The following is an 8746-nucleotide window of genomic DNA, read 5'->3' on the forward strand; positions in this document are numbered from 1 at the left end:
TGTTTTACATGAAATTGTGTACAGAACAGTCATGGACCATTTGAGGCAACTGTACATTTAAGATATAGAGGTCAGAGTCTGTGTAGTTAAGCTATTGGTCAACATACAGCCTGTGAGAAATCTCTCAATGGTTAGATCCACGTCATCTTCCCCATGCACAGGAAATTAACACATTAAAAAATCAGAGGCAGCAGGGACAGTACAGCAGGACGTTGCCACCTGCATTGTGGTATTTACCCAGCATTGAATGCACACAGCAGAGGTTGATCATCTCTGCACTGGGTCAGAATTTCAGGAACAGTTTCAACAGAGGACTAGACATTGAGTTCTCCAGTGGTTATTATCAAAACATTTATTTTGGAAGAGTCCAAAGAAATTTGAGAGAGGAGGGAGGCAGGTAGACAAAGGAACCAGAGTTGGTTTTGCTTAAGAAAGGCGGTCTTTCCTGTGAAGACTCATGTTTTATACCTGCTAAACACTAATTACTCTTGTTTTAAAGAACTGTAAACTATATTCATAGCACCACGAAAGGTCAGCACAAGGTACAGGGACTGCCTATACTCTCAACAGACCAAATACTTCTCCCATATCCAAACCAGCTTTACTCCTGAGGCAATAAGGAAGCATGGATCACATGTTTAGTTCAAAGCTTTAAATATTTAATCCTGCTATTCTAACCCATAATGGGCTAGTTACAAAGACTACAAAAGTATCATCTCCTAACTCCACATTTGCAACAGGAAGGTTTCCACACCACTAACACACCTAAGTAGTTACATCCAGACAGAGAACTTCCACATACAATCTGTGAGCTCATTAGCATGAGCAAATCAATTTCTATATGCAAGATAAAATCCTTTATAGATAGGATTAGAAAACAGTGTAGATTTTTGTCAATTCTTTCCTGGATTTATCCAGTCCCTCTCATGAAAAACTACAGTAGCTTTGTTTTAAGAAAGCTAGAGTATGTGGCAGAGAAAAAAAATAAATTAAAAATCTAGAAGTTGGCAGAGAGAGAGCATTAATCACTGAGCTGAGAAAACACCATGGCAGCAGTACCACTGCTTTACAAGTGGGCCTCCACCACCAAACTGTGGGCTGGCAAAAATATTCAACTGTCCCCCAAAACTCAGTATAGGCGTTTTTAACAATGCTTCTCTTCGAGCAGCTGCATGGCCTGCTGAGGAAAACCTCGTTCTCCCACTTGGTAGATCTGAGCCCTGTCACACTCACAGTAGGTACATGGGACAGACTGCATTCTCTATACTTCTAAATTACAGGGATATGAGGGAACAGAGCTGACTTACGTGATGGGATCCAAAAGCTTCTAGTACAAATCAAAAGATGTTGCTAACAGAGCTGGAAATGAAAAATTCCATCAACCTGATTATGACTCCAAGTTAGTTGTTTTCATCTTCTATGAGAGCAAATTGCCTCCTTCACCTAGGCTACTTGCATGTTCTTAATTAATGTGAAATAACATTCACTAGTATGCTCCTTGAATACCACGGAAACATTAAATGGAAAAAGATTTGCAAGTTTTTCTTTTTAACCTCCAAGCGTTAATTTAATTTGTCTGTATTCTGTCATATGACACTGAAGAGTATGAAGTGGCTGAATTTCTCCTTTGGGGGGGGAAAGTTAGAATTGCAAATGACAATGCATACCCAAGATGTGGCCACATCAAGACAAGTATACACAAGATAGTAATAAAGGATAGCAATATTTATTTGTTCAGTAATTAACCAAAGAATGAATGTGGCAAGGAAGCTTCCATATTTGTTACTTAAACAAAGCCAACTGCTGCCTTAAAGGGGTAACACCCAATACTTAGAAAAACATACCTTAAAGAGGTAACACCCAGTACTTAGAAAAACATACCTTACAGCTGACATGTGGTTGGCATGGTTCCAAAAAATAATATGCAGGCTTCAGTGAAATGCTCAACTGCACTCACACACAGAACAATCAGACATTCAGATGCAAGGTGAAAATCCAAATAAATGTAGTGACTGCTTTACTTACATTTCAGTGGTCCCATGCCACATCTCTTTATGCCCATGCCTGCCTCTAAGACACAAGAACTCTGCTACATCATGAACTCAGAATACTTTCAGCCTCCTCATTCTCCCTGATCATCAGCCCCCAGCAGCCTAATTTAATTTGAGAACTTCAAAGAATGAAAGCCTTTATCAGAGGCACTGGATTTATCAAGTCCAACAAAAAAGGGAGGTTTCATTTTGGATGTTATTCAAATCCTGTTGAAGCCAAAAGAAATCTCTCAACAAGCTTCAGTAGTCCTTCCCTGAAAACCAGACAAATATGACATAACCAATCACTGAACTGGTATTCTCAGCACCTAAAAGCATGGCTAGACAAAACCACCTCAAACCTCCAGCAAAGTCATTCAGACAAAATGCTTGATCCAACTGCACTTACTTTACTGGATGGCAAGTGTGCAGGTGTTATGGTTCCTAAGCACGCTGGTAAGAATCCAGTAACATTTTTTTTAATTTCACACACCTCAGCTCTGATGTACATCAGGTACACCAACATCCACCTGCATTTTCTGCAACATCTCTGCACATAATTTAGATACTTGTTTTACATTTCTTGGTTGTGGGCAGATAGTGGTATTGCTCCTGCCTATCATCTACACATTCAGCTACACTGATGTTATTTCATTGTTTTGTGGTAATTTTCAATAATACCAAATCAAAAGGAGAAATATATGTTTGTGCAAGTTTCAGCACTGTCTAAACATATCCTTGGAACCATAAAATAAAGCCTTGTTAACCCCTGACAAACCACCTGTGACCTGAAGAAGAAAAACCTCATAAATTATTTAAGTGTACATGTAGGCTGCTGCAGACAGAATGCTTCCAGACCTTCCAAAAGTGCACAGCAGCATCTGTACTAATGGTATTTTCCAAAGTACTGAAAAATATGGTGAGAAGAGGCAAACTGACCTGTGAAGATAGGGATAACAGAGACAGGGAGAAGCAGAAGGCAGTTTGAACTTTCACACAGGAGCTGTCACTTGTAATGGATTAAAAATCATGTGCCATTTCTACACATAGAATTCCCCAAAACATGTTTTCTCCCTTTCTTTAACAGCAGGTTTTCAGTCAGGTCTTCCACCTTTTTCTAATAGGTAAAAAAAAAAAAAAAAAAAAAAAAATCACAGAATCTGCTAAGTGAATCTACACAGGCAAAAATTTTCATTCACATGGATCCTGATGGGGAAAAAAAAAGTGATTGACATTTAGGTTTGTTGGCCAGACTAAAAAGAAATCTGTTACCTGCCAGGAATTTTTCAGACATTAATAAGCAGTTGCATATGCATGTAAAATCAGTGAAGCTCCTAACCTAGCACATAAATCCTCCCTCAATGACCTTTATCTCTGACTTCTGTCCAGTCTAGAACTGGTTATTTGTCTTTTCGAATTCCTATTATTTATGCTACAGCAGAAACCTCAAGTGAGGCCAGCTCTTCTACAAGCAGCAGAAAATTACTTCAGTGTTATGCTCATTGTGGCAGAATATAACAAGATAGACAGAAAGGCTGAAGGTGAAAACAGAGGCATAGAAATAAAAAGGCTTTAAGTTCAAAACGAAGACCAGCCATAACCCAGCACGTCCCAGCTGTGGACTCACTAGTTGTTAAGACTGCTCTGCCCAGTTCCTAACATATGTCAGGAAATTCACTACAGCTATCAACTTTTTTTCACAGTATCAAAGAAAGGTGTTTACGGTATCTTCATCCTTGCCACAACACACAGTTACTCATTTCCATTTCCTCTTTCCCTGACTTTGCCTTGACCCTATCACATCTGTAGTCCAAGGCAGGAGAAATCAGGGAAAAAGCACAAAAATTGAGTGAGTCAGCAGTTGCTGAGCAGCACGTGAGCATTAGTCAGAGACGATAAGGGTACTAACCTGACAATCAAATGTGAATGAGCTTAAGACCACCAAACAACAGACGGGTGAGCAAGCTTTCCCAAAAGCCTGAAACTGAATCACTGGGAAAAGTTACCGAGCAGACAAAGCACTAAGGAAAAAACATGTATTTGGCTATCATGTACCAGTGCCAAAACACAACAAAGCACAAAGGGTACTGCACTCGGTCACACTTCTTGTTTCCTTCCAAGAAAGCCCACCACATTCAGTACAGCTAAATCAAACACACCTAAGGAGACAGTTGCCTTGACTCATATAACATTTTCCCTAATGAGGGAGGTCCAGGGCTGCATAAAGCTTTTGCTGACTAAAGCATAAGCACGGTGCAATACAATGTGGTGTTACCCTCTTGTTCATCTGCTCCCTTATTGGGAAGTACCAACAGCAGCAGTAGTGATACAATTAGTTAGGGAAGTATTCTACATTATGCTGTGGAGATGTGACTTTTAAAAATGTAAGAACAGATTATTAATACAAGTTCTAAGGGCCAGAAGTGTATATTTGGGACACAAGTAAAATCTCTTGCTAACCTCAGCACAGCAGTCACAGTGTCTTCCTGAGCTGAAGAGAGTTCAAAGGATGTCATTTCCAGTCTTCACCTTCCAGCAATAAAATCAGGGTATGCAACAGAAAACAATAAACCTCCTCTTTTCAGCAGGGCAGAGAAGAGTCATAGGATTCTCATCCATCACCTACAAGAGAAGCCTTCTCTGTTACAGTAAGTACCTTAAACTGTAAGTGATGTACAACTGTCACTCCAGGAAAGCACAGCTTGCTCAAGAGAGGAAACAAGCACTGCTGCAGCGCTTCTGGATTTTGGCTGGACAGAACAAGACTTACTGGAAAAAAACCCTCCCCACCAAAATGACACCTACTGTGTTTAAAGCAAAAGTTAAGTATCATGCTCTGGTCACAGCATTCTCTGTTCTGTGACTGGGCAAGTGCTGACCTCTCTTGTGTAGTTTCTCCACTCCTAAATTATGGCTCTTATAGCTTCTTGTGAAGCACTTACTAAAATCTGTTATTTAAGTTCTTGCCAGCAACACAACCAAACTTTGCTTAAGAGCAGCATTTATCCATCAGCAGCTTACAATATTTTCTCTCTTTACTGCAGGCCTTGTGCTAAATTATTCCACATGCATCCTGGCCTGCTGTCTTCCACAGAACACCATTAGTTCAATTTTCAGATACACCGTATTCAGGCATTATTATGCAAAACATTAATAGGAGGAGCAAAGCTATGCATAATATTTAAACAAATTCCTAATTTGACTCATTTAATTCATAGCATTTGGAAAAAAACCCACAGCATTAGATCAGATACAAACAGCTAGAGAAAGTAAATGACAGCAAACATTTACAGTACACCAGCTATTCTAAAGGTTCATGCAGTTTTTACACAGAGGTAGTGCTGACATAGTATAATCAGACTTCTGTATGTTTTCAGTAATCTTTTCATTCACACAGCAAGTTAGAGAAGAAAGAAGTCTGCAAATTTCAGCTTCACTTATTCCACAGTAGTTTCTCTAGTTCACCAGCTTTTAATTCTTTGCAACTCATTCTTAATGTGAAGTGATCATCAGTAGAAACTGAGGCTACAATCACTTGATACACCTTCCTGAGATGGACACATCACTGTCTTTAAAGAACCACTTGGGGGATTATTTTTTCCTCCTAGTTTCTTGCATCCTTCCACGCCTTGTAAAGTATTTTCAGTTTTCATGTAGCAGCAAGGTCATGCTCTTCCACATAAGGATCTGCATGAGGTACATCATCTAGATGTTTGCACATGATCTTGAAACATAACTCTTAGAAATGCATAACAAAGACTAAGTCTCTGTGTTACATTGTTCAAACTGATGCAACTCTTGGTTGTCTTTTGAGACATATGAGCACTCACTTGTTAAATGCTACAAAAGATCGGGAGTTTTCCCTGCACCTCATGGTATCAGTTGACAGACCTGAAGTCAGTTTGTGATCATGGTTTAATTCGGCTTAAAAATCTTTAAGAGGCACGGACGGAAGGCAGAGCTCCTTAAACACGTGAACTCATCACCAGAGAGGCAGTCCCCCCTTTCCTCCGCCCAAGCACCACTCACGGACTTCTAGGTACCACAGGAAAAACAGCTACCACGATTTGTAACTGACCTCGTACATCCCCGCGGAAATCTCTGGCGATGGGGACACGCTGCGCCCTCTCGCTACGGAGAAGCTACCTTAGGGGCGGAGGCAGCAAACAGGCGACCGTACGCTCCCGTTTCCGCGGCAACCGCCCTACCCACCCCCTAACACCACCAGACCCACCGTTGCGAGAGCTGAAGACCGAGAACAAGGTGGAAGGGACCGCTGCGACCGGTCGGCTCGGCAGCGCTCCGCGCCCTTCGGCGGCGGGGAACCCAGCGGGGCAGGCCGCCCCAGCTCCACCGTTTCCACGGAAACCCCGGCGCGGGCCGCGCTCGCCACACAAAGGGGGCCCGCGAGCGGCAGGAAAATTCTCGGCGGCCACGGGAGAACCAGCGCTAGGGGACCAGACGCCGGCGGGGGAGACACTTTTCTCCCCAGCCCGCCTCCCGCCGCGCCTACACACCCCGCCAGCGGCAGCCGACCCCCCCTCTCATAACTGGTACAGCATGCCGAGGGGGCTGTTGTTTTGGGGAGAGGGCTGAGTCTGGATTTGGGTTAGCTTTTTTTTTTCCAAATGGAGAGCCACGCCGGCTGGAGAAGGATGGCCCCACACCTGAGGAGCTCGCTGGCCGCCAGGGAAGAAGCACGTACCTGGCGCCGCCGGGCCTTGGCATGCGCGCCGCGCTGAGGCGCCGGGAGCGGGCGTGCGGCGGGGCGGCAGCCGAGCAGCACCAACTGCCACTAGTTTGCACGCGCCGGGAGGCGGCGGGCTCGGGCGGGGCCGCCAGGCTCCACCCGCCGGGCGGCTCCGGGAAGAACGGGGTGCCCCTCGCCTGCCCTCCCTGATGCCGCCATGTCACTTCCTCCCGTGGCGGCGAGAAGGACCGACCCCTCCCCGTACCGGCTTTGCCTGTACCTCAGGGCGCTGCCCGACGGAAGCTGGAGCGGAGCGCGCCGGCCAGGGGCCACATCTCTTCTAAGCAGAGCGTGTGGACCGCTCTGAGGAGGGAGTCGGAGTTGGAGGAAGCCGCAAAATGGGACGCAGGGCAGCCCCGCTCCACTGGTGCCTGAGCTGACTAGCCGTCGACCCTCGTGGGGACAAACGAGGAGTAAGGACAGAAGGAACAGGTTGGGCAGTGCCCACACGGAGGCGCTCCTGGAGGGCGGGCTGCAGACTGCCGTGAGGTGAAGGGCACCCTTGAGTGTCTGCCCGTTCAAGTAGAAATTAGGGAACTGAATACCAACTCCATGGCCTGGGTGCTGTGGAGAAACATAAATGTAGACGACACTCATCCGAGCACCGAATACCCTGACACAATATGCACTCTCTGAAAACGCAAACGTTTGCTGTCAGGCTCTGACTGGGGACTGAAAAGCATCATCCCTGTATAGACAGTAGTAAGAACTGAGTCCATTAAATAAACACCAAAAGTGCTGTATGATGGTAATGGCTGTCATGATATCACTGGAACAGCACTGCCAGGTCTGCAGGGTGTGCAGTTGCACCAGGACTAGAGGGCTTTTAAGGCTGGGGTCTGATGGGGAGGCTAGGATGAACTGGCTAGAATAGAGCCCTGTTACAATTCTAGTCCATAACAGCCACGTAGCATCACTGTTTTACCTGGTATGCAACTTCTATTTCTGAAAAGAAGAAAACACTGAACTATAGAAGTTGTACTATGCATTAAACATGGGGCAGAAGGAGGATATAAGCAAGAATTACTAGTCACTGAAGGATGTTAAGTTAGGAGTAAGAAGCATCTCAGGCAGCAGTCTGGTGCTCAAGACAAGCCTGGAGCCTGAGGGTGACTACAGCGCAGGTAGTTTTCTCACCAGCTAGAGCATGGTCCATTGACACTCCTAGACAAGATAAAACAAGGAAATCAAATGCAGAGTTTGTATAACAGTTCCAGTCAGGAGTAGCAGGAGGAAGTGCAACAGGAGGAAATGGCTACAATACAGATCCAGCCAGGAGACCAAAACTGAAGGCATATCTGTCCACCAGATAGCTTAGGCAGAGACTGAAGGCCCAGACCTGGGTTTAAATGGAGCCCTGGCTCATGGACAGAATGTGTGGGTGGGTGTCCCAGGTGAGGCTGATTGGAGCCACTAAGACCTAGCAGTGTCATCAAGACTCTGACAGTCCTGTTCAGGAGGCCAAGATTTGGCAGCCTTCCTGCCATCTGGTCATGAAGGAGTTGAATCCAGCTCACTGACATCTTCAGGCTGGTGATTCTAAGTGCTGAACATGGAGAGAGATTGATAAAGGGTTATTTCTCCAGTCATGCTTTAAAAGAATGACCTTGTGGGTGCATTTGAAAAAGGCACACATCCAAGCAGAGGGAGGAGACTTAAAATTCCTGAATAAGGTACTTAATTCTGAAGAGTGGCTGGGTTTGTAACACACCTATGTGCTAAGCATCCCCTAACTAAGCAGCTTTGTGTACTACATGTACAGATTTTTTGGATATTACTCAAAGAGATGCCTTGGAATCTAGGTCTTATCCTGAGTGCAAATGGTCTAGAAATCAAGCCCCTGATGCTGAGTGTGGTAGTGCCTGAACATCTTTAACTTATCTGGCCTTGAGATCAAACTTTGTGCAACCAGTTATTTGTATGTTCCCCGTTTTCTGGGAAGCCATCTGCCTTTTTGCATTCATTT

The 8746-nt window shown here is 44.6% G+C and overlaps 1 protein-coding gene across 1 annotated transcript in view; it reads right to left on the reverse strand.

Moving 5' to 3' along the window:
• The window catches only part of AGPAT4 (1-acylglycerol-3-phosphate O-acyltransferase 4), a 64357-nt gene extending 57388 nt beyond the window's left edge, over positions 1–6969 (reverse strand). The window contains exon 1 of the mRNA XM_054162764.1: positions 6736–6969. The gene's annotated coding sequence lies outside the window, so the exon portion shown is untranslated. The remainder of the gene's footprint in view (positions 1–6735) is intronic.
• Positions 6970–8746: the final 1777 nt, after the last annotated feature.

This window comes from Dryobates pubescens, chromosome 6 (assembly GCF_014839835.1).
Source record: "Dryobates pubescens isolate bDryPub1 chromosome 6, bDryPub1.pri, whole genome shotgun sequence".
NCBI lineage: Eukaryota > Metazoa > Chordata > Aves > Piciformes > Picidae > Dryobates > Dryobates pubescens.